We start from the raw sequence: 26527 nt of genomic DNA, 5'->3' as shown, positions 1-26527 counted from the left end.
CAACAGGACACAGCTACTGAGATAGTAAGAGTGCACACGCCAGTGAGCACTATCACCATGAGGTAGAGACTTAGTCTGTTCAAGCCAGTAGGAGGTTGTCAGTTAGATTGATAGAGTGTCAACTCACAGCAGACTATGTACAGCAATCAGGAAGTTCAATAAAACAGTGTTGGACCATCTCCTGTGTCAGAAGCCTGTTTCTAGTTTCACTGCATCATTGCAGTCAACGTTGAACCAATTTACTTAACACATCAGAGCCAACAACAAGATCAACACAACAACAGTAACAGTGAATAAATACAATAATATATACAACAGCCATACGTGGCTCATCACATTCACCCCCTGTTAAAAAAAAGTCCGGCGGGGGTGAAGTGGACTCACAGGTTCAGTCTCACAGGAGGGTGCATTGTCCGGTGTGAACATCGCAGTGTAGGCGCTGGCGTTGAGACCTTCGACTCCGGGAGCACGTCATCCTCACAACAGGGTCCCGGACAGGGTGACGGCGCAGGGGCAGTGCTAATGGACCCCGGTTGAGTTGATGGGGTAGATGGGGAGGTAGAAGGAAGCGGTGAGGTGATGGTGGGTGCAGGGATACCCGCGGGGGCCAGGTCCCTGAGGGAGACTGTGTCCTGCCGCCCGTCGCGGTGTGTCACGTATGCGTACTGAGGGTTTGCATGGAGGAAGTGAACCCTCTCGACCAAGGGGTCGGCCTTATGGCTCCTGATATGCTTCCGGAGGAGTACCGGCCCAGGCGTCGTGAGCCAGGTAAGAAGCGAGACCCCAGAGATCGACGTCCTGGGAAAGACAAATAGACGGTCGTGAGGGGTCTCGTTAGTTTCAGTACACAACAGTGACCGGATGGAGTGGAGCGCGTCAGGGAGGGCCTCCTGCCAGCGGGCAACTGGAAGACTTCTAGACCGTAGGGCCAGAAGTACTGCCTTCCAGACCATAGCATTCTCCCTCTCCACCTGCCCATTTCCCCTGGGGTTGTAGCTGCTTGAGGTGATGCCCTTACTGAGCAGGTACTGACGCAGCTCATCGCTCATGAATGAGGATCCCCGATCGCTGTGAATATAAGTGGGGAAACCGAACAGGGTGAAGATGCTGCGCAGGGCCTTGTGACTGTGACAGAGGTCATGTCAGGGCATGGGATGGCGAAAGGAAAACGTGAGTTCTCATCAACAACGTTGAGAATGTACACGTTACGATCAGTGGAGGGGAGTGGCCCTTTGAAATCCATACTGAGGCGTTCAAAAGGGCGGGAGGCCTTCACCAGGTGGGCCTTGTCTGGCCGATAGAAGTGCGGCTTGCACTCCGCACAGACTTGGCAGTCCCTGGTCATGGCCTTGATCTCCTCTGTGGAGTAGGACAGGTTGCGGGCCTTGACAAAGTGGAGAAGCCAGGTTACCCCCGGGTGACAGAGGTCGGTGTGGATAGCCCATAACCGGTCAGCCTGTGCGTTGGCGCAGGTTCCACGGGACAGGGCATCTGGGGGCTCATTGAGCTTCCCAGGACGATACAAGATGCCGTAGTTATAGGTGGAGAGCTCGATCCTCCACTGCAAAATCTTATCGTTCTTAATTTTGCCCCGCTGCATGTTGTTGAACATGAAGGCAACCGACCGTTGGTCTGTGAGGAGAGTGAATCTCCAGCAGGCCAGGTAATGCCTCCAGAGCCGCACAGCTTCCACAATGGCTTGCGCCTCCTTTTCAACAGAAGTGTGTCGAATTTCAGAGGCATGGAGGGTACGGGAAAAAAAGGCGGTAGGCCTCCCTGCCTGGTTAAGAGTGGCTGCCAGGGCAAAGTCAGACGCATCGCTTTCCACCTGGAACGGGATGAATACGTCCACGGCGTGCATCGTGGCCTTGGCAATTTCGGATCTGATGCGGTTTAAGGCCAGCTGGGCCTCAGCCGTCAGGGGAAAAGTGGTGGACTTAATGGGTGGGTAGGCTTTGTCCACGTAGTTGGGAACCCACTGGGCATTGTAGGAGTAGAACCTCAAGCACTTATTCAGGGCCTTGGGGCAGTGGGGGAGGGGGAGTTGCAGGAAGGGGCACATGCGTTCGGGGTCAGACCCTAGGACTCTGTTTTCCACGACATAGCCGAGGATGGCTAGCTGGGTTATGCGGAAAACGCATTTCTCCTTATTATATGTCAAATTAAGGAGCCGGGTGGTGCGGAGGAATTCTTGAAGGTTGGCGTCGTGATCCGGCAGGTCATGGCTGCAGATGGTAACATTATCCAAGTACGGGAACGTGGCCCGCAGCCCGTACTGGTCGACCATTCGGTCCATCGTTCGTTGGAAGATCGAAACCCCGTTGGTGGCGCCGAAGGGGACCCTGAGCAAATGGAAGAGACGGCCATCTGCGTCAAAGGCAGTGTATTGGCGGTCCTCCCACCGGATAGGGAGCTTGTGGTACGCGGACTTCAAGAGAAGACTCAATACTGCGCAATCTGATTGACCATGTCAGATATGTGCGGGAGGGGGTACGCATCGAGCTGCATGCACCGGTTGATCATCTGACTGTAGTCGATGACCATCCGGTGTTTCTCCCCGGTCCTGACGACCAACACTTGTGCTCTTCAGGGGCTATTATTGGCCTCAATGATCCTTTCCCTCAGGAGTCGCTGGACCTCTGACCTGATGAAGGCCTTGTCATGAGCACTGTACCGTCTGCTCCGGGTGGCAATGGGTTTACAGTCTGGGGTGAGTTTCGCGAAGAGCGAGGGAGGATTGGCCTTCAGGGTCGCGAGGCTACAGACGGTGAGAGGGGGCAGGGGTCCCCTGAACTTCAGGGTTAGACTACGGAGATTGCACTGAAAGTCTAAACCCAGTAGGAGAGGGGCGCAGACATGGGGGAGGACGTAGAGTTTGAAATTGGCGTATTCGACGCCCTGTATTACAGGTTGGCCGTGCAATACCCCTGGATCTGCACGGAGTGTGATCCGGAAGCTAGGGATATGACTTGTGAGACGGGGAGGACCTGGAGGAAACAGCGCCTTACCATGTCCGGGTGGACGAAGCTATCCATGCTCCCGGAGGAGAAGAGGCAGGACGTCTCCTGCCCGTTGAGGCTGATGGCCATCATCGAGCTTTGAAGATGGCAAGGCCGGGACTGGTCAAGTTGAATGGAGCTGAGTTGATGGCGATGAGTGTCGTGCTGGTCGCAAAATGGCGGCGTCGACGGTGTCGGACAAAATGGCGGCCCCCATGGATCGCACACGGCGAGTGACACGTCAGCAGAGGGCGCTCCAGGCAGGCACGATGTCACGCTGTGGGGTCTGTGAGTCTCAGACTGGGCTTGCCAGGCCTTTGGTTTTTGATTTTGATTTTTAGGCTTAGCTCGGCATACCTTAGTGTAGTGCCCCTTCTTGCCACACTCGTTACCGGGGTTGTCTCTACTCCCCTTCTTGAACAAGGGGACAACATTTGCTATCCTCCAGTCTTCTGGCACTATTCCTGTAGACAAAGATGACTTAAAGATCAAAGCCAAAGGCTCAGCAATCTCCTCCCTAGCTTCTGAGAGAATCCTAGGATTAATATAAATTGTAAGCAGGTGAGGGTCCAGCACTGATCCTTACAGCACTCCATTAGTCGCAGTCTACCAAGTTGAAAATGCACTGTTTATCCCCATTCTTTTTTTTTTTGTGTTCCTTAACCAATCTTCCATCCATGCTTTTAATTTGTCCATTAACCTTTTTTGTGGCACCTTATCAAATGCCTTTTGGAAATCCAGATACACTACAGCTACTGGTTTCCCTTTATCTAGCTGTCCAGTGACATCCTCAAAAGGCTCGAATAAATTTGTCAAACACAATTTCCCTTTCGTAAAACCATGTGACTTTGTCTCATCATACTAAGGGTTTCTAAGTTAATTAAGAAGTCTTCTTTGCTAATAGTTTCTGTCACTTTCCCGATGACTGATAGTCAGCTAACTGGCCTGTAGTTCCCTGTTTTCCCATTTTCTCCTTTCTTGAAAAGCCAGTTTACAGAATGTGCTGGCATCATTCCAGAATCTAGGGAACTTTGGGAAAGTCATAGCCACTTCTCTGCTCCATAATCTTATGTTCTTACTCTAGAATTGCAGGCAGAGGACTTGTCTTGTCCCTTCAGAACCATTCCACTGCAAGAAGTCACATGAGTGTGCCAGAAGCAGCCTAAAGTCGCAAATTGGCAAACTACTGGAAATCTTCTGAAATAAAACCAGAAATTGCTGCAAGTTGTCAACAGACCTGGCAGCAGCTGTGAGAGAGCAGCGGAGTTGACAGGCAGAATTTAATTGAGTCCGCCAGAGGGGCAAGGGGTGTGTGAGAATTGGACTGGAGTGTCCACTTCTGATCCTGGCATTGGAAAAACTGTCCCAACTAAGTTGGAGGCAAGAAGGGCCCGAAGTGGGTATCCTGCCCCCTGGCAGAGGAATGTCAATTAGTGAGCCACTTGACACCAATTATATCGGAGCACAGCAGAATTCAGTGTTGGCTTTGGCATCTGTGGTGAATGTATAATTACTGATAATTCACCAGTGCACTGTATTATGTTGTGTTCTGTTATTAACCCTGTGGGCTCCACCTATGGGCCATTGTGTGGCTTTACCCACAGGGGGATATGTTGGGGCATGTACGGGCTCTGCCCATGGCACCACCCCTGGAGAGGAAGTATCACAGCAGCTGACCTGCGGGGCCGCCTTCAGTATTGTACCGGTCGCAGGCAGGCACAGTTCTCAGCTGATTAAAACCACGGTTTACTTCTCCACGTGTCTTCGAGTGAATTGATGGTCGCATCAGCATCCATCTTGGCTTCCCCGAGTCTCCTGTGGCTCCAGAAGCCACCTGGCAAGCCTTAAGAGTCTGCCAGCAACCTTGTTGTAGGGGGTGGGGGTGGTGCGAGTGTGCCCTCATTATCTGCCACTCACTTGTGAGGAGGAAGGAAAAGAGAGTCACTGGGATTTGTGAATAAAAGTATGCTAAGGAAAGGCTGACTCCAGATTCATCCTTTACTTGCAGTGAATGGCCACCCAATTATAACAAAGATCACTGGCCAGTAACGGGCCTGAGCCCATTGAAATCAAGCTGGACCTCTCACACAGAAGCAACGCAGGACTCCCACTGGTTTTCCAACAGGTGGGGCAGTGTGGGGGTCGGGAGTGGGGGCGGGGGCTGGGGGCTGTGTGCATTGCAGGAACTAAATCCCAGCCAACGTTTCAGGATGGTAGCCCTTCATCAGAGCTCAGGGAAGTTAGAAATGTTTTGAACAAAGGGAAAGGGCAGGAAAGGGGGGTGGGAAGAGGATCAGAAAGGAAAGACTGTGATGTGGTGGAGGGCCGGAGAGATTAAATCACAAAAGGTTTCATGGTGGGAGACCAAAGGGGTTGATAATGGAGCTAACACAGAAACAAAAGATAGGCAGAATTTTCCTATAAAATGGTAAAGTGTCAGGTTCTGTCTGAAAACCCATGTGTTTCTCCCCAGAAATACAGCCAGGTTTTAACTCCGGGTTTTCTTTTTTTTAAAAATATATTTATTAAGAATTTCAACACCGTTTTTCACCCTTACAAACAAAACCCCCCTCCCCCGTAACAAAAAGAAAGAAAGCGCACATAGCAAGACATGAACATGGTAAATCGATATGATACAGAGCTTTGTACAATGGATTCCTCCCGTACATGTCAGTTTTCCAGATCCTTCATGTATTTTCTTGCTCGAATACCCCCCAAACAAGCCCCCCTTCCCCCTCCCTCCCTCCTCCCCCTCCCCCACGCAAGACATCCCCCCCCCCCCCCCCCCCCGAGTTGCTGCTGCTGACCGACCTTCATCTAACGCTCCACGAGATAGTCTCGGAACGGTTGCCACCGCCTGTAGAACCCCTGCGCAGACCCTCTCAAGGCAAACTTTATCCGCTCCAATTTGATAAACCCTGCCATATCAATTATCCAGGCCTCCACGCTGGGGGGCTTCTCCTCTTTCCACATTAACAAGATCCTTCGCCGGGCTACTAGGGACGCAAAGGCCAGAATGCCGGCCTCTTTCGCCTCCTGCACTCCCGGCTCGTCCACTCCTCCAAATAGTGCTAGCCCCCAGCTTGGCTTGACCCGGACTTTCACCACCTGAGATATTGCTCCCGCCACTCCTCTCCAGAACCCCTCCAGTGCCGGGCATGACCAAAACATATGGACATGGTTCGCCGGACTTCCTGAGCACCTCCCACATCTGTCCTCTACCCCAAAGAACCTACTCAGCCTGTCCTCTACCCCAAAGAACCTACTCAGCCTCGCCCCCGTCATGTGCGCTCTGTGAACCACCTTAAATTGTATCAGGCTAAGCCTGGCACACGAAGAAGAGGAATCAACCCTACTTAGAGCATCAGCCCATAGCCCCTCCTCAATCTCCTCCCCCAGCTCCTCCTCCCATTTACCCTGCAGCTCCTCTACCAGCACCTCCCCCTCTTCTTTCATCTCCTGGTATATCGCGGACACCTTGCCCTCTCCGACCCATACGCCCGAGACCACCCTGCCTTGAATCTGCTGTGCCGGGAGCAACGGGAATTCCCTCACCTGTCGCCTCACAAACGCCCTCACCTGCATGTATCTGAAAGCATTTCCCGGGGGTAGCCCAAACTTCTCCTCCAGTGCCCCTAGGATTGCAAACATCCCATCGATGAACAGGTCCCCCATTCTTCTAATCCCTGCTCGATGCCAGCTCTGAAACCCCCCATCCATCCTCCCTGGGACAAACCGATGGTTATCTCTGATCGGGGACCACACCGAGGCTCCCATTGCACCCCTATGCCGTCTCACTGGCCCCAGATCTTTAGCGTGCCGCCACCACCGGACTGGTGGTGTACCTTGTCGGCGAGAGCGGCAGCGGTGTCGTCACCAGCGCCCCCAGGCTCGTTTCCTTGCAGGACGCCATCTCCAACCTCTTCCATGCTGCCCCTTCTCCCTCCATCACCCACTTACGGATCATCGCCACATTTGCTCCCCAGTAGTAGCCACCCAGATTCGGCAACGCCAACCCTCCTCTGTCCCTACTGCACTCCAGAAACCCTCTCCTTACCCTCGGGGTCTTATTCGCCCACACAAAACCCATAATACTCCTGCCTACCCTCTTAAAAAAGGCCTTGGTGATTATAATTGGAAGGCACTGGAACACAAAAAGAAACCTCGGGAGGACCACCATTTTGACCGACTGCACTCTACCCGCTAGCGAGAGCGGCAACATGTCCCATCGTTTGAAGTCCTCCTCCATCTGCTCCACCAGCCTCGTCAGATTAAGTTTATGTAGGGCCCCCCAACTCCTAGCTATTTGGATCCCCAAGTACCGAAAGCTCCTTTCCGCCCTCCTCAGCGGTAGATCGTCTATCCCCCTTTCCTGGTCTCCTGACTGTACTACAAAAAGCTCACTCTTCCCTACATTAAGCTTATAGCCCGAAAAATCCCCAAACTCCCTGAGAGTCTGCATGACCTCCACCATCCCCTCCACTCGATCCGCCACATACAGCAACAGGTCGTCTGCATAAAGCGACACTCAATGCTCCTCTCCCCCTCGGACCACTCCCCTCCATTTCCTAGACTCCCTTAATGACATGGCCAAGGGTTCAATTGCTAATGCAAACAACAGGGGGGACAGGGGGCACCCCTGCCTCATCCCACGATACAGCCGAAAATACTCCGACCTCCGCCGATTCGTGACCACACTCGCCACTGGGGCTCTGTATAGGAGTTAACCCAACTAATAAACCCTCCCCCGAACCCAAACCTATGCAGCACTTCCCAGAGGTACTCCCACTCTACTCGGTCAAAGGCCTTCTCCGCGACCATAGCCGCCACTATCTCCGCCTCTCCCTCCACCGATGGCACCATTATCACGTTTAGGAGCCGCCGCACATTGGTGTTTAGCTGCCTGCCCTTTACAAATCACGTCTGATCCTCGTGGATCACCCCCGGTACACAGTCCTCGATCCTCGTAGCCAGAACTTTTGCCAGCAACTTAGCATCCATGTTGAGGAGTGAGATCGGCCTGTATGATCCACATTGCAGTGGGTCCTTGTCCCGCTTCAGGATCAAAGAGATCGTCGCCTCAGACATTGTCGGGGGCAGGGTCCCTCCCTCCCTTGCCTCATTAAAAGTCCTCACTAGCAACGGGGCTAACAGGTCTACGTACTTCCTATTAAACTCGACCGGGAACCCGTCAGGTCCCGGGGCCTTCCCTGCCTGCATACTCCCCAGACCTTTGGTCAGCTCCTCCAACCCAATCGGTGCCCCCACACCAGCCACCTCCTGTTCCTCCACCCTCGGGAACCTCAGTTGGTCCAAGAATCGTCGCATCTCCTCTTCCCCCGCTGGGGACTGGGATCTGTACAGCTCCTCATAGAAGGCCTTGAATGCCTCATTTATTTTCATCGCACTCTGCACTGTAGCTCCCCTTCCAGCCTTGACTCCACCTATCTCCCTCGCTGCCATCCTCTTACGGAGCTGGTGTGCCAGCATCCGGCTCGCCTTCTCCCTATACTCATACGTCGCCCCCTGCGCTTTCCTCCACTGTGCCTCTGCCTTCCCTGTGGTCAACAGGTCGAACTCCGTCTGGAGATGTCGCCTTTCCCTAAGTAGTCCCTCTTCAGGGGCCTCTGCGTATCTCCTGTCCACTCTTAAAATCTCCCCCACTAACCTCTCCCTTTCCATGCCCTCTATCTTCTCCCTATGAGCCCTGATGGAGATTAGCTCTCCCCTGATCACCGCCTTCAGCTCCTCCCATACCACCCCCACCTGCAACTCCCCATTGTCGTTGGCCTCCAAGTACCTTTCAATGCACCCCCTCACCCTTCCACACACCGCATCATCTGTCAGCAGTCCCACATCCAACCGCCACAACGGGCGTTGGTCCCTCTCCTCTCCCAACTCCAGTTCCACCCAGTGCGGGGCGTGATCTAAAATGGCTATGGCCGAATACTCCGTTCCCTCCACTTTCGGGATCAGCGCCCTGCCCAGAACAAAAAAATCTATCTGGGAGTAGGCTTTGTGCACGTGGGAGAAAAAAGAAAATTCCCTGGCCTGCGGCCTGGCAAACCTCCACGGATCCACTCCCCCCATTTGGTCCATAAACCCCCTAAGCACCTTGGCTGCAGCCGGCCTCTTTCCAGTCCTAGATCTGGAGCAATCCAGTGCTGGGTCCAACACCGTATTAAAATCCCCACCCATTATCAAGCTTCCTACCTCCAGGTCCGGAATGCGCCCTAACATACGCTTCATGAATCCAGCATCATCCCAGTTCGGGGCGTATACATTTACCAATACCACCCACGTCCCCTGCAACTTACCGCTCACCATCACGTATCGACCTCCATTGTCCACTACAATATTCTTGGCCTCAAACGACACCCGCTTCCCCACCAATATTGCCACCCCTCTGTTCTTCGCATCCAGCCCCGAATGGAATACCTGTCCTACCCATCCCTTTCTTAACCTGACCTGATGCGCCACCTTCAAATGTGTCTCCTGGAGCATGACCACGTCTGCCTTCAGTCCCTTTAAGTGCGCGAACACTCGGGCCCTCTTTACCGGCCCATTCAGGCCCCTCGCATTCCTCAAAATAGCGCTTAATGAACTCTTGCAGCTCCGGCCCGCATTCCACTTTATCTCCGGCCGCCGCCATCTTGTTTTTCTTCCCTCGCTTCCCTCGCTGCTCCAACGCCGCTTTTTTAGCCGTTTCACTTCTTGTCCGTTCCATATACAGTGAAGGGGGACCTCACTCTCACCTTCCCACACAGAACGTCTTCAAAAATTTCCTGTTGGGGCTCCTCTGCAGAGCCCGAAAGTCCGTAATAGCGGGAGCTGCCGAATCGTGCGGCTTAGCTCTGCATCGCCGCAACCGGAAGTGGTCCATCGATATACTTCAGTGTGATAGTGTATTCTTACCCTTGTCATGTGTATGTTTTGTCTTTCTTCTAAGTTAATTAACAAATATTCTTTATCAATTGTTCGCACAATGACAGGGGTGGTCCTCACTGGGTTGTACACCGTTCCTCACAGTACATCAGAAAAATATATACTCCACTATGAACCAGTGTTCATCCCCTTCTAGGATTTGGGATATTCTCGTATTTAACATCCACGTAGTTCGTAACAATCTGAAAACTAAAGCTGATTGGGGTCACCCTAATTGCTTACCGTGATCCGTCACATCAAAAACATTCTTGGAGCTCTCCTCCCCACATCCCGAGGCCAGGCTGATACTTTGGAGATCTAATTAGCCCTCTGGTTGTTGCTGGAACATCAACAGTCAGAACTGCAAATCTCTAAACTGGCACATTTTGCTTGTAACTCCATTTCTATATGACATTGCACACTCCACTGTTACATTAGCTCACAGTGCACAGGTAAATTTAACATTCTTGTCAGTGAATGATAATTTTAAGAATTGATGCTCTGGGACGGGGGAGTTATTTGTCTTACAAAAATGACTCTGCATTTTGATGCTGCTTTTGTGAGTTTAAAACAGTAGTTTTTGCCATTTTAATAATAATAATCTTAATCTTTATTATTGTCACAAATAGGCTTACATTAACACTGCAATGAAGTTACTGTGAAAGTCCCCTAGTTCCCACATTGTTTTGTGCATACAAATATGCAGAGCATTACATATTAAACACTTCACACTGTATAAACTGAAGAATCCAATAGGTTGTGGCCAAAAAAGGGTGAGAAAATAAACACCGACGGCAACCACATTCAATTGTGTTCAATTCTGTGTAAAATGATGGAATCAATTAATAGTAGAAACCGTCTGTCGAATAATAACTTGGTAAACAGCTGTGGGCATGGATTTAAAAGAAGATGATGCTGACTAACTAAGCCCCTCAAATTCATTGAGGGAATAACCACCCAAGTGGCCTTTTGAAAGCTTGGTGATGTTTTGTACCCAGTTTTTCCAGAAGGCTTTTCACAAAGTTTCACAGAAAGGCAATTAGTTCAACTTCAAACTGTTGGGATTCAGGGTAAACTGGAACCCAGGGTAAATGTAAGTGACATGAGCAATTACTATGCAGGGGAGCAGGATTTGAACATTTCTTCTGAACCAGATAAAGTTTACAAATGCATGCAGACAGGTAGAGGTAATTACAGGACTCAGTCCAAACCTTTGACTAAAATGAAGGTAAGAATAAACCACTCATCCCTAACAGGAATTCCTCGGGTGACTAGAAGGTTAAGTGACTGAACTGACGGTTCATCAAACTTTGCTCAGCAAAGATATTGCTTTGCACCACTTCAACCCACTGATGCTCGATCAATAACTCCTGAGACGAGATTGGAGACAATTGAAGGCTTTATTGTACTAGATGTTTCCCCCAGCAGCGCAGGTACAGAATGCAGCTGCTGGGGAGACACAGGCTCTTATACTCCGCCTTACTGGGCGGAACCAGCAGGCAGGCTTCACCAATGATATTGCTGTCTCAGGTACCTCCCACACCAATGGTCTTACAGCATTATTCAGGGTACCGTAATACCCCTAATATCGACTACCACACCCACTACCAGCTGCAGTATACAATCGATCAGTGAAGCCAATGTAAAGGTAGCTTTGACAATTTCCTGGTGACTGCTTGGAACCAGCTCTTACAGTCAAACAACATTGTTAGATTTATTGTTCATCAGTCCAGAGGGAATGTTTGTAAAACCGCAGACAGGTGTATTGCATGTTCCCCACTGATCAATGTACATCAGCAAGTTTGTTTTCTGCTTCTTTACTGGGTTTTTCTCTCTCTCATTTCTCAATTATTTCCTTCGCTTTGCATTTGAACGGCAGCCATCTTGCCATTCACACCTCCTCTAGACACATCGGCCGTGAGTTTCTGGGCCCATGAGCAAATGCCATTATACATAGAAACATACATCGAAAATAAAAGCACGAGGTGGCCATACGGCCCTTCAAGCTGAGGGTGAGGGGCATCCTGATAGAAGTCTGTAAACTTATGAGGGGCATGGACAGAGTGGATAGTCAGAAGCTTTTTCCCAGAGTGGAGGAGTCAATTACTAGGGGGCAGAAGTTTAAGGTGCGAGGGGCAAAGTTTAAAGGAGATGTGCGAGGGAAGCTTTTTATACACAGAGGGTAGTGGGTGCCTGGAACTCGTTGCTGGAGGAGGAGGTGGAAGCAGGTCCGATAGTGATGTTTCAGAGGCATCTTGACAAATACATGAATAGGATGGGAATAGAGCGATATGGAATGGGAATTGTAGAAGGCTTTAGGTTAGACGGGCAGCATGGCCGGCGTAGGCTTTGACGGCCGAAGGGCCTGTTCCTGAGCTGTACTTTTCCTTGTTCTTTGTTAACCAATCCCTTGGTCCACCTTTTGCTGAATTTTAAACTGTTTCCAATCCTCAGATCGATTTATTTTTCTTGCTAATTTCGATGCGTATTCTTTGAATCTAATATTACCTCTAATTTTCCTTGTAAGCCATGATTTGACCATGGTTCCCTTTCTACTTGTGGTGAATGTATTCACCATAATGCACACATGATACCATAACCTGTGACCTATGACCTGGAAGTGGTGATATGAACTGCTTCCAGGTACTGTACTGCAACCCCGGTATGGCTCCGCTCACACCAGGGCATATATAGGCCGGCCTCTTGTGGGCGGCATTCACCTGTACTACTGACTCTGGCTAGGCAAGTTCATGACTAATAAAGCCTTATGTTCACTCGCTCTCGCTGCCTCTCTGTGGATTGAAGGAACATCACTACTCTTGTGCCAAATAGGAAGAAACAACTTTGCTGCTCACCTTGTTGTCCTTGTATGCCTGTCATTTCCTACCCACTGTCCTTCCTTTCAGTAATGTTTCCCAGTCCAGCATAGCCAACTCATGCCTCACACATCATAGTTAACGTTATTGAGATTCAGGACCCTAGTTTCAGAATAAACGACCTCACTACCCACCATGATAAAGAATTTTTATCATACTATGGTCACTCATCCCTAAGGGCTCTCTCACAACTAGATTACCAACTAATCCTTTCTCATTGCACAACACCCAGTCTAAGATAGCCTGTTCCCTTGTTGGTCCCTCGTGAGAGGGCCGTCACGGGATTTGCAGTGGTGTGATCTCAATTTGAAATCTTCCCCGTCCCCACTGTGATGGCTTGAACCTGATTATCATGAATTTGACTAAATTTAAATGTCTTAAATGGCTTAACGACGTTGCTTCTGGGGTCATCAGGTGCTCCTCACCCGCTGGTATGACATAATACTGGTTTCCAAAAACGGAAACCCGTCATGTTGACCATGCCGGAAGCTCGGAGGTGAGTGTACCCCCGAGGTGGTGAGGTTCATGGCCAGGCAGTGCCCGCCACAGCCCCTGTTACCCTGGCGGTGCCAATCTGGTAGTACCAGGGAACAGTGCGGATGGAAGTGCCATGAATATGGGCTCTAAGGACCTCCTTTTTGACGGGGGGTGGGGGGGGGGGGGGGGGTTCCCATTATGTGTGGGGGGGGCGGGGCAGCAGTGATGGTGGGGGTGGGGTTTAGAATGAAGCCCTGATGCTGGTGTTGATGGGGTCGGGGAGTGGGGGTGGGGGGAGATGCCCAATGCCAGCGATGATTAGAGGGTGATTGTTGGGTCATCCTGATGCCTACGGGAGTGTTCCCCTTGTCTGCTGAGGGTCCCCGATTTCCGTGGCGGTGGGGGAGCTTTACTTCGGGTTTGCGATCGGGGCAGCCTTTAAAAAGGCCACCCTGGTCTCTGTACAGTTGGGCTTGCCTGCTCTATCATGCTCTGCTCTGCCAGAAAGACGGCGCAAAACACGTGTCAGAAAACCCGGAGTCACTTCCGGTTGCGGCGATGCGGAGCTAAGCCGCACGATTTGGCAGCTCCTGCGATCACGGACTTTCGGGCTCTCCAGAGGAGCCACAACGGGAATTTTTTGAAGACGTTCCGTGTGGGAAGGTGAGAGTGAGGTCCCCCTTCACTGTATCTGGAACGGACAAGAAGCGAAACGGCAAAAAAAGCGGCGTTGGAGCAGAGAGAGAAGCGAGGGAAGAAAAACAAGATGGCGGCGGCCTGAGATAAAGTGGAAGCCAGGCCGAAGCTGCAAGAGTTCATTAAGCGCTGTTTTGAGGAGCTGCGGAAAGAGATGCTGGCGCCTATGCTGTAGGCGATTGAAGCATTAGGGATGACCCAGAAGGCCCCCGAGGTAAAGATCCAGGAGGTGCAGAAAAAAGTTAATGAGAATGAGGATGAGATCTTGGGCCTGGCATGAAGGTGGAGGCGCAGGAGGCGCTGCACAAAAGTGGGCGGAAAGATTCGAAGACCTGGAGAACAGGTCGAGGAGAAAGAATCTTCGGATCCTGGGTCTCCCTGAAGGAGTGGAGGGGGCCGATGCCGGGGCATATGCGAGCACGATGCTCGAGTCGCTGATGGGTGCGGAGGACTCTGGAGCTGGATGGGGTACATCGTGTGCTGGCGAGGAGGCCCAAGGCTAATGAGCCGCCAAGGGCGATTGTGGTGAGGTTTCACCGTTTCACGGACAGAGAGAAGGTCTTGAAATGGGCCAAGAAAGAGTGGAGCAGCAGCTGGGAGAATGCGGAGATCCGAATCTACCCGGACTGGAGCACGGAGGTTGCAAAGAGGAGAGCGGGTTTCAACCGGGCCAAGGCGGTGTTGCATCGGAAGGGAGTGAGATTCGGAATGCTGCAGCCAGCGCAATTGTGGGCCACATTCAAGGATCAACATCACGATTTTGAAACGCCTGAGGAGGCTTGGACCTTTATTCAAACTGAAAAGTTGGACTCAAACTGAGGGTTTGTGAGGGTGGGGGGGGATGTTTGATGTTTGTTGTACACAGGGTGTTAATCACTCGCAGAAAATGTTCCACGGGCTGGGGGAGGGATGGGGATGGGGAAAGGGACCGGGTGAGAAGACCGTACGAGACGGTGGGCGCCGGTGCTGGAGGGAGGGGAGGCTCGGGGATGGGGGAAATGACACAAGGCCGCGCCAGAGGGGGAGGGGCAGCCTTAGGAAAGCGCGGGTTTTTTCACGCGCTAGGGAAGGACGGGGTGGGGGGGGTGGATGGAGAAGCGCACACTGATTGGGAGATTCCCACACGGGGGGGTCAATGGGATGGCGGGGGAAGCCGGGGACAGCAGGAGTCAGCTGACTTACGGGAGTGATATGGGGGGAGCAAAAGAGCTAGACATGGGTCTAGCGGGCGGGGTGGGGGGGGTGGGAGGGGAGGGAAATAGGGTTGCTGCTGCACTGGCCGAGGGGGAATTGGACACAGAAGAGGTGGTCGGGGCGGGGGTCCCCCGTCTGGGGGACTGGAGGGTGAGGGCGGCGCGGGCACGGGACTGGCCTAGAAAAGGGGATGGCAAGTCGGCAGGGCAGGTGGGGGGGGGGGTGGGGGGGGCGGGGGAGTTTGTTTGTAAGGGTGAAAAACTGTGTTAAAATTCTTAAGAAATATATATATTTTTTAAAAGAAGTATATTGATGACTATACACTCAGAAATCTGCATCCTTTGGTCACCAATTACCAATTTTTACCTGAACTCTGAAACGCCCCTTTTTCCAAACAACATCGAATTTAAAGTAACTTGATGCGCTAAATCCAGCAAATAATTAACATAACCTGGTTAAGATGGCCACGCTTTGGCAGGAATTCTCCAACCGTCGGGATTCTCTGTTCCCGCTGATGGCACACCTCCGCCCGTGGGTTTTCCGGCGCAGTGGGGTGGAAACCCCATTGACAAGCGACAAGAGTAGAGGATCCCGCTGCCAGTGAACGGCGCGCCACCGAGAAACACTCGCCGGGGGTCCGGGAGAATCCAGCCCAGTCTTCCGGTTCAGTGAAGATGGAAAAATTATTGTTTCTTTCAGGAGACTATGGTCGGGATTGACTGCTCCAGGCCACTAAGATTGCGAATCCCGATCAAGCGGAAAATCACGCATCGGTCCAAAAACAAGATTGCCGCCGGGTGGCGTCTCCACTCTCCAATCATAGCGGGCTTCCTGCTCCATGCAGGCAGGAACATGCAAACAGCTGATATGCATTCATTAGAGTGTGATTAACGGCGGAAGCCAGAATATCCCCCCCCCCCCCCCCCCCCCCCCCCCCCACCCCTTCATTATGCTCCAACAACATAGCGGGATCTCCACCTGCCAGGCTTTGGTGCAAGTTTTGACAAGTGTTATCCTGGCGCGATAGTTCCAGAGGAGAGTCAAGGGGGTTAGCCCATTACTCATTTGCCCCTCTGCCACTGTCAGAGAGAGGAGGGGGTTGAGTGGGCGTAGGCTGTGGGTAAGGGGCTGTCCCCAAAATCCTCCCCGGGATGGGGGGTCCTGTGTTAGGACTGCCCCTTCCAGCCCTTGGCAACCTGAAGGTCACTCTTTTTTTTTGGAAAATATTTTACTGAAGCATTTGTAATTTTCGCAGTTTACAGTTTAACACTTTAACATTTCTTAAACAACCGCGTGGGCCGACACACGCAAAAAAAAAGAAAAACAACGTCCCCTACTACCCCCGCCCTATTTCCTAATTACCCGTGTACGAAGTTCCCTGTCCTTGTCTTACGCTACAATGCCTCCCATTTTCCTCCCCCCACTTTTCCACTCCCCCTTTACTGCTGACGTTCAATTTTCCTCGAAGAAGACGATGAACGGCTGCCATCTCCGGGCGAACCCCTGAATTGATCCTCTCGAGGCAAACTTAATCTTTTCCAGCCTGAGAAACCCCGCCATGTCGCTGACCCACACTCCTGACTTTGGGGGTTCCGAGTCTCTCCATCCCAGCAAAATCTGTCTCCGGGGCACCAGGGAGGAGAAGGCTAGAACATCGGGCCTCCCCCCCCCCCCCCCCCCCGCTTGGCCCCCGGATCTTCCGATACCCCAAATATTGCCAATTCTGGACTGAGAGTCACCCTCCCTTCCGGGACCTCTGACATAACGTCCGCAAATCCCTGCCAGAATCCCCTCAACTTCGGACACGCCCAGAACATATGTACATGATTCGCCGGGCTTCCCCCACAGCAACCGCATCTATCCTCCACTTCCTCAAAAAAACCTGCTCATCCGGGCTACCGTCATGTGGGCCCTATGAACCACCTTGAACCGGATCAGGCTAAGTCTGGCACAAGACAAGGATGAATTAACTCTCTTCAAAGCCTGTTCCCATTATTTGATTTCCAACTCTCTGAGAAAACTAGCTGACTATTGCAGTGGTTCTCAACCTTTCATATGCCATGGCACACCTCCATACTATAAAAGCTGGTTTAGCTCAGTTGGCTAGGCAGCAATTTGTGACACTCAGTGAAGCCAACAGTGTGGGCTCAATTCCCAGATTGCCTGAGGTTATTCATGAAGGCCCTGTCTTCTCAACGGTTCGCTTCACCGGAGGTGGAGTGACCCTCTTAAATCATTGCCGGTCAACTCTTCCCCTCACAAGGAAAAGCAACCTATGGTCTCTGGGGCTACAGTGACTTAAACGAGAAAATAATTTTGAGACACGCCTCCTATTTTCTCTGCCTTATTCCCTTATTGGGAACTTTGTTTCTAATTGCTCACTGTCATTTCTCCTGATTTTCTTTTTACCTCTCCCTGTCTCTCGCTTCTCCCAACCTTTTTGAGGTTTCGCTTTTTGTGCAGGCGGGTGGGACTTTTTGTCTTCAGCGCCAAGTCACGTTGCTCATGCACATGGGGCTGACCAACATAATTCAAAGCCACGCATGTGTGGCTGTTTCCCATTCGGCGCATACACGGGAGGTCCAAGATTCATTGGGTCTCGGCGATGGCATCACTGAGCTGAAGATAAAGGATAATTTTAGTTTAATTACATGAATTGTGAATCTTTTTAACATAGAACACACAGTGCAGAAGGAGGCCATTCGGCCCATCGAGTTTGCACCGAACCACTTAAGCCCTCACTTCCACCCTATCCCGTAACCCAATAACCCCTCCTAACCTTTATGGACACTAAGGGCAATTTAGCATGGCCAATCCACCTAACCTGCATGTCTTTGGGCTGTGGAAGGAAACCGGGGCACCCGGAGGAAACCCACGCAGACACGGGGAGAATGTGCAGACTCTGCACAGACAGTGACCCAGCGGGGAATCGAACCTGGGACTCTGGCGCTGTGAAGCCACAGTGTTATCCGCTTGTGCGACCGTGCTGCCCGAATTTTGAATCTTTTTTCACAGTCCATGGCACAGTGGTTGGGAAGCACTGGACTGTAAGAGGCAGTAACCTGATGGATGGGCTCATCAGTGGTAAAAACTGGGCGGCGTGGACAGGTTGGGCCGAAGGGCCTGTTTTCATGCTGTAAACCTCTATGACACTATCAGCATAAACCTTCAGTTCTTCAAAGAGACAATAATAAAAGATTATTGGCTGGGAGGCAAACACAGCATTGATGATCCATAAGCTGGAGAGAGAACTGACATCTGGATAGACAAGGACTAATGTATCATGAAATGTCCTGGGCACTTGTCTGTGTTGCAACATGCCTGGCTTGCTGCATGTACTTAAATCTGATCATTTACTCCTTGTTACAGATATACCACAATGCCGGGAACAGCCAGATAAGCCTCATCTCAAACAATACTCTCCACGGCACGTTTAGAATGGTCATCAACAGCACCAGGCCAGGGACATTTTACTGATTTGGTGGAAGAGGTCATGGGTGAGTAACCTTTTTTTTTAATAAACATTTTATAGAGGTATTTTTTGGGTATGATAACAACAACACAGTAAACGATGTACATGAAACTATAAACATAGTGCAAAATCCATCTCCCTCCCTTACAGGTCCCATCTATTATTAACCCGCTACTCTAAGCTAAACATATTCCCCCTCCCCCCCTTCTGCTGACGATTACTTTTCCACGAAGAAGTCGACGAACGGTTGCCACCTCCGGGCGAACCCTAACAGTGACCCTCTCAAGGCGAACTTGATTTCCTCCAAACAGAGAAAGCTAGCCATGTCCGATAGCCAAGTCTCCGACTTTGGGGGCTTTGAGTCCCTCCAAGTTAATAGTATCGGTCTCCGGGCTACCAGGGAAGCAAAGGCCAGAACGTCTGCCTCTTTCTCCTCCTGGATTCCCGGGTCTTCCGACACCCCGAAATCGCCACCTCTGGACTCAGCGCCACCCTTGTTTTTAACACCGTGGACATGACATCTGCAAACCCCTGCCAAAATCCCCTAAGCTTCGGACATGTGGACATGGTTCGCTGGTCCTCTCGCACATTTTGCACACCTGTCTTCCACCCCAAAGAATCTGCTCATCCAAGCCACTGTCATGTGAGCCCAGTGAACGACCTTAAATTGTATCAGGCTGAGCCTGGCACATGTTGCGGACGTGTTGACTCTACTCAACTCGTCTGCCCATAGACCATCCTCTATCGCTCCTCCCAGCTCCTCCTCCCACTTGCGCTTCAGCTCCTCGGTTTGCGTCTCCACTGACCCCATAAGTTCCTTGTAAATGTGCGAGACGCTCGCTTCTCCTACCCACCCTCTGGAAACTACCCTGTCCTGAATTTCCCTTAGCGGTAGGAGCGGGAAGGTTTACATAAGAAGTCCTGCACCTGCAGATACCTGAATTTGTTGCCCCATGCCAACCCAAACTTCTCCTCCAGCACCATCATACTCGGAAAGCTCCCTTCTATAAACATATCCCCCATTCTCTCAATCCCTGCCCTCCGCCATATCCGGAACCCCTCATCCATACTTCCCGGGGCAAACCGGTGATTATTACAGATTGGGGACCAGACCGATGCTCCCTCTGCTCCCACATGTCTCCTCCATTGCCCCCAGACTCCCAGGGCCGCCACCACCACGGGGCTGGTGGAGTACCATGCTGGCAGAGGCGCAGTTACCAACGCCCCCAGACTGGTGCCCTTGCATGAAGCCATACGCTCCCATGCCGACCCCTCCCCCATCACCCACTTCCTGATCATGGCTATATTCGCCGCCCAGTAATAGTTACTAAAATTCGGCAGCGAATTTCCGCCCTCTCCCCGACTCTGCTCAAGCATTACCTTCCTTACCCATGGGGTCCTGCCCGTCCAAACAAAGCCAGAGATCACTTTGTTGACCCGTTTAAAAAAGGACCGCGGAGTAAAGATGGGGAGACATTGAAACATGAACAGGAATCTTGGGAAGACCGTCATCTTCACCGTCCGTACCCTCCCAGCTAATGACAACGGGAGTGCGTCCCATATCCAAAAATCACCCTTCATTTGGTCTACTAGCCGGGCCAGAATTAATTTATGCAGCCGGTCCCAGTCCCGCGCCACCCGAATGCCTAGGTACCTAAAGCTTCCCCCTATCCAGCAGAGGGCAGTAGAGCAGAGCATCTGATTGGCTGTTGCGGGGGAAATTTGCATACGCCATTGTGCCCACCCTCACTTGAAAGTGTACCTGAGCAAGAGACCCTAGCTTTGAAGTGAAGACACGCATCCAGCAGAGGGCAGAAGAGCGGAGCTGCTGATTGGCTGTTGTGGGGGAAATTTGCATACGCCGTTTTGCTCACCCTAACTTGAAGGTGGTTTGTGGAGGAGCTGTTGTCAAGTGACACTTAAACCTGAAACATTTCTTCAGTGTTTCCCTCCCTACCCCCTCCTCTAACCAAAAAAACAACCAACCGCTGTAACGATCAAGAGGAAGGCTCGAGGGCAGGTAGAAGTAGAAAGAAGTTGAACCGTGACGTCACGTCCTGCAGGTAAGGGATTGGCTGGTCACTGGCAACTAGTTTTTAACGCCAGCCGGGGCCGAAGTCCGCACATGCGCGGGAGCGTCAGCGGCTGCTGACATCATCCCCGCGCATGCGCAGGGGGGTCACTTCCGCATCGGCCATCACGGAGGCTATGGCCGAGGCGGAAGGAAAAGAGTGCCCCCACGGCACAGGCCCACCCGCGGATCGGTGGGCCCTGATCGCGGGCCAGGCCACCGTGGGGGCCCACCCCGGGGCCAGATCGCCCCGAGCCCCCCCCCCAGGACACCGGAGCCCGCCCGCGCCGCCAGTCCCGCTGGTAAGGTAGGTGGTTTGATTCACACCGGCGGGACTGGCATGACAGCAGCGGGAATTCGGCCCATCGCGGGCCAGAGAATCGTCGGTGGGGGGCCCGCCGACCGGCACGGAGTGATTCCCGCCCCCACCGAATTTTCAGTGCCGGAGAATTTGACGGCCGGCGGGGGCGGGATTCACGCCGCCCCCTGCGATTCTCCGACCCGGTAGGGGGTTGTAGAATCCCGCCCCAGATCTATAAGAACTGTAGGATGCAATAACGATTTTCCTGCAGCCAAACCAGATACTGGTTTAAAACATGGATATGTAGATTTGATCCCCTCCATGACAAAACTCTTGCTTTGCTTTCGTAAATTAGATATTACTTAATCAAAAATTGCTTCAGCAAATAATTGTCATGGAGCGTTTGTATTATATTCATGGCACTGCTTGCCTTTGAAACTATTCAGATGTATATTAAACTGAAGGGACTACGAACATGAAAATAGCACAATTTAAGATTAACAATTCACTACATCAGTGGTAAAAACCTATGTAATCATTTAACTGAGTGATACCATTGTCATGGCTGAATCAGAAGATGTGGATCTCCCATCTTCCGCAATATATCGATCAATCCATGAAAATCTCTTGACAAAGGAGTTGATAACCACCTTACCGTCTGGTACAAAGATGTTTACTGCTAATTTATTGACTTGTTCCATCTCACAGCTCTCTCCCACCCTATCCAATGTCCCAGCTATCCCCTATTTATATGTGTTCAAACTAACACTCATATGTTTCTCTTAACCTTAACAATGTAATTGACATGACATTAACAGACCTTTAACAAAGTAATTGACAAGATATTAACATCTGCCTTCTTTTCTTTCTTCACCTTTCAGAACCTTTTAAACAAGCCCTCCAACCCTGCGCCGACCATGGTACCTGCCTAAACTAAAACCGCCTGCACTTACGGAGTCCGTATCCTTCCATTCCCACCCTAGTTAGGGCAGCACAGTGGCACAGTGGTTAGCACAGTTGCTTCACAGCTCCGGGGCCCCAGGTTCGATTCCTTGCTGGGTCACTGTCTGTGCGGAGTCTGCACGTTCTCCCTGTATCTGCGTGGGTTTCCTCTGGGTGCTCCGGTTTCCTCCCACAGTCCAAAGATGTGTGGGTTAGGTGGATTGGCCATGCTAAATTGCCCTTAGTATCCATAAAGGTTAAGTAGGGGTTATGGGAATTGGGTAGAGTACGTGGGCTTGAGAAGGGTGCTCTTTGTAAGGGCCGGTGCAGACTCGATGGGCCGTGGGGCCTCCTTCTGCATTGTAAATTCTATGATCTATGATCTATTCGTATATTTGTCCAGATGTCCCTTAAATGCCACTATCGTACCTGCTCCCACCACCTCCCCAGGCAGCACGTTCCATATATTTACCACCATTTGTGTAAAAACACTTGCCTCGCACATCTGTTCTAAACTTTTCCCCACGCTCTTTAAACCTATGTCCCCGAGTACTTGACTCTCCTCCCCTAGGAAAGAACACCTGACTATCCACTCTAAATTGCCCCTTAATTGGAAAAAAATGAATTGGGTATTCTAAATTTTTAAAAAATAAATCTGTGTCAAGCAACAGCTAGACTGCAGAGATTACACTTGAGGCGTCAGCATCACAATTTCACTCTGAAATACGAGCCAGGAAGAGGAACGTCAACACAAGAGCAACATCAAATAAAAGATCTAGTATAAGGATCCATCACCAAAACTCATCAAATTAGTGAAGAGCAGCAAAGACGAAGATTTACAGATGTTCTCTTAGTAATCAACCTGGGGATGGCGCGATAAGATTCAGCAAACACAGCCCGTAATACAGCAATATTTATTGATCAGAGATATCATCTTACTGGCAGATAGTGTTCTGCCGGATCCAGAATAATCATACCCAAAACGATGCAGAAATAACTTCTCCACAAGATACGTGAATGGCACATGGGAATGGAGAAGTGTAAACTCAGAGTCAGATCAGATGTGTACAGGATAGGTATCAACAAAGACATTGAAAATATGGGGTGGGGTTCTCCGTTGCCTGATGCCGGTATCATAATCGGCGATTGGGCGGAGAATCCCTTTATACGCCTAAATCGGGGGTGGAGCCTGTTTTCAGATGCTCCGCCCCTTCCAAAACGGCATCATCGGGGAATACGCTGCACGCCGTTGGGATGGCGTGAGGACGACATCTGAAGGCCCTCCCCCAATGCTCCACCCCCCATGGGCCGAATTCACGGCGGCGCGGACCACTTGTGCTCTGAGCTTTCGTCAACCTCGCGTGGTGGCTGCGGAATGTGTCCAGCGCCGCCACAAGTTGGGGGGGGGGGTTGGTCGCGGGTCTTCGGTGAGGACTGGAGGGGGGGGGGGCTGGTGAGGGATGGCGAGGGGGGCCCAGGGGAGCACTATCTGGCAGGTCGGGTCCGTACATGGCAGGTGCCATGTTGTACGGCGTGATTGCTGCAGGGTCGTCGCCGTGAGCATGCGCGGCCATGGACAATGAAGCTCCAGCATTTTGAGACTACAGTGCGATTATTTCTAACCTGTGAAAATCAGAAGCCATAACAATAACTGCGACATCAGTCTCTGGGAGATAATCATTGAATGGCAAGCCCCTGCCTGTGGACCATGCCAGATCTGCCAATTTAGCGAACAGACTGTACATTATTTTCATGGTGCTCCGACCCCCCCACTGTTCACTTGGTTCCTGTGGACTGATGAGCTACAGACACTGCAGGGTTACTGTACGCCGCCGGTAAAATTCCATTAACCCTTGGAAAATGGCTGCTAATTGCTTCATTAACAGCATTAATTGGCTTTCCGCCACCACTGGGCGGATTGCCAGCAGTGCTCAGAAACATCGCTTCCTACCAACAATTACTTTTTCTAATTTTCCTCACCCTAGCTCCAAGGACCTGGTAAACACCCGGCATTTTTCTGATTCACTCATTGCAGTTAAAGATGAGCCTGTTAACGTTCTGCATATAATCTTTTTTAATGATCATTTGATATTGTTCATTGGGCATAGCCCATGCTCACCTTAATAGGTGCAATTCCCTGCACTAACGAACACTGATGAGTGACTCAATCTGCTTGGTAAAGAAGTACAGTACCACGGAACTGGACACAGACTCACTGTGGTTAATTTTAATTAGCTTTCCATTGCAACGAAAGCATCTGTACTCAATCATTGCACTTGTGAAAATCAATGCACTTAAATAATCAGTATTTGGTGCAAAACACCAAATATTCTCATGTTTCTTTAAATCCATAGGAACGTGGAGACTAAATAACAATGCTTTGTTTTACAGGCTTAAATTTTTTTTTTAAATGCTGTAACCCTGACTACACTTACAGCTAGACCACAGTTTATTGGTTTGTTTGATTGTAATAGAAGGCAGGCCCAGCAGTTTTAGGTTTTCGTGCGTTAAATGCCCTTTTCTCATTCCAGGTTTTTCTTAACACTTGGCTATAGCTTTCATTATGTGTTTTATATTAACTCAATTCCAGAAAAATGGAAAAAATTGTCGTTAAAAGGGCACTGCTCTCAGAAAAGAGTGTCTTCCAGACCTTTTGAAACTTCTCTCCCAATGTATTGAGAACAAACTCTTATAGCCGAACAATTGGTTGCCATGAAACGTATCATAGTATACGCATCACGGTGAAAAAGAAAATATGTTAAAATTAAAGGCGAGATCTGGCATTTATATTGCACCTTCTGGATTTCCCAAAATGCTGCATAGTCAATGAAGTAGTCATTGTCTTAATGTGGGAAATATGGCAGCCATGGCCCCATAAATAGAACTGTGATAATCACCAGATAATCTAATTTTAAGGATGTTGCTTGAGGATTAAGTATGGAGCAGGACACAGTTCATCTGATGCATTAAAACCGATTTGTTCCACTATGTAATCAACCGCATAGAATCCATAGAAGCCCTACAGTGCAGAAGGAGGCCATTCGGCCCATCAAGTCTGCACCTGCCCTTGGAGAGAGCAACCCACTTAAACCCACAGCTCCACCCTATCCCCGTAACCCAGTAACCCCATCTAAACTGTTGGACACTCAGGGGCAATTTAGCGTGGCCAATCCACCTAACCTGCACATCTTTGGACTGTGGGAGGAAACCGGAGCACCCGGAGGAAACCCATGCACACACGGGTTAAAGTCATTGTTATTTTATCCTTCTATTTTCTCTTTTCTTCTCTACAGAGTTCAAGTTGACAGACTGGGATGGTATGCATGTTCCAATGATTCCAAGAGCCAAGCTGGAGCACAACTCCTGGATGGACGACACAAGTGCAGACTGGTTGAAAGATAGGAACAAGATGAGAGGCATTCCCTCTTGGGGATTATGAATCATTCTAACGGCCTGCTCACCTATAAATGTCTTTCGTTCGGCAGACAACCCAGAGCAAGACTAGACTGTTACACATGAGCAAATATAGACATCAACAGTGGAAAAACACAATTTGGTAAGGGAATATTCTGGAGTCAGATATCCTTGTTCTGGACTGCAAACAGTCGGAGAAATAAACCATCAGTCACAGGTGACTCTTCACTGAATATTTATATTACTTTCTGCAATACAATGGCAATTATATCCAATACTTCCATCGGGCAGGCAGAAATACAACTTTTCCTGTCTAAAATTTGCCCCCCCACTAAAGGGCAGGGGGACAGAACTCGACTTATTTGCCTTTTTTGCCCAGCCATGGACTGTATAACCCCCAGCTCCCCATTCACCCTGACAACTCTTTGAGAACTTCATGTTCCTCCAGTTCTGGCCCCTTCTGCACCCCAATTTCCTTCTTCCACCATTGTTGACAGTGATTTTTGTTGCTCAAACATGCTCCTTTGAACTGTCTTGGGAGGTTTTACCAAGTTAAAGATGCAACATGAACGCAAATAGTTGGTTTTGTAACTTAAATTTGTTGGATTTGCTGAGATGATTAAAATGCACCACTTTAATCAAACTGGAGTCCTGAACTTTGCTTGCCATATTTTGGGTGTCGGTCTCGCCTACGGTTGCAGACGGGGGCGGAGGCAGATGTCCTTGCCTTCGCCTCATTGATTGCCCGGAGGTGGGGCCTGCTGGGGTGGAAGTCTCCAGCCCCACCAAATGCCCGGCATGGTTAGGGGATCTAATTGGCATTTTGATATCAAGAGAAAGTTAAATACACTGTGAGGGGATTGGTCGAAGGGTTCTACCAGATGTGGCGGCCTTAAATTACTGAATTCAAGGAACTAATCTCCGTCAGTTGCTAATGGAGGGGGTGGGAGGGGGGGAGGAGGGGGGGGGGTGTAGGAATGTGTTCTCTTTTGTATTATTTTTCTTGTTTGATGTTTCAAGTGTTTTATAAAAATGTATGTGTCTTGTAAGATTTTTCAAAATCGAAAACATTAATAAAAACTTTTTTTTTAAATGCACCACTTTAGTCATTGAATTAGCTGCGTGGAGCAACAAGGGTTTATGGAATCAATATTCCAAATT

The 26527-nt window shown here is 50.4% G+C and overlaps 1 long non-coding RNA gene across 1 annotated transcript; it reads left to right on the top strand.

The window, feature by feature from the left end:
- Positions 1-26284, top strand: LOC140409477 (uncharacterized). The gene is made up of 3 exons (XR_011940346.1): positions 1-289; positions 18536-18663; positions 25246-26284. It is a non-coding gene; the product is annotated as an uncharacterized lncRNA (long non-coding RNA).
- The last annotated feature ends 243 nt before the right edge of the window (positions 26285-26527 follow it).

The sequence above is a fragment of the Scyliorhinus torazame genome, chromosome 3 (genome assembly GCF_047496885.1).
Source record: "Scyliorhinus torazame isolate Kashiwa2021f chromosome 3, sScyTor2.1, whole genome shotgun sequence".
NCBI classification, from domain to species: Eukaryota; Metazoa; Chordata; class Chondrichthyes; order Carcharhiniformes; family Scyliorhinidae; genus Scyliorhinus; species Scyliorhinus torazame.
This window is presented reverse-complemented; position numbering and strand designations above follow the sequence as displayed.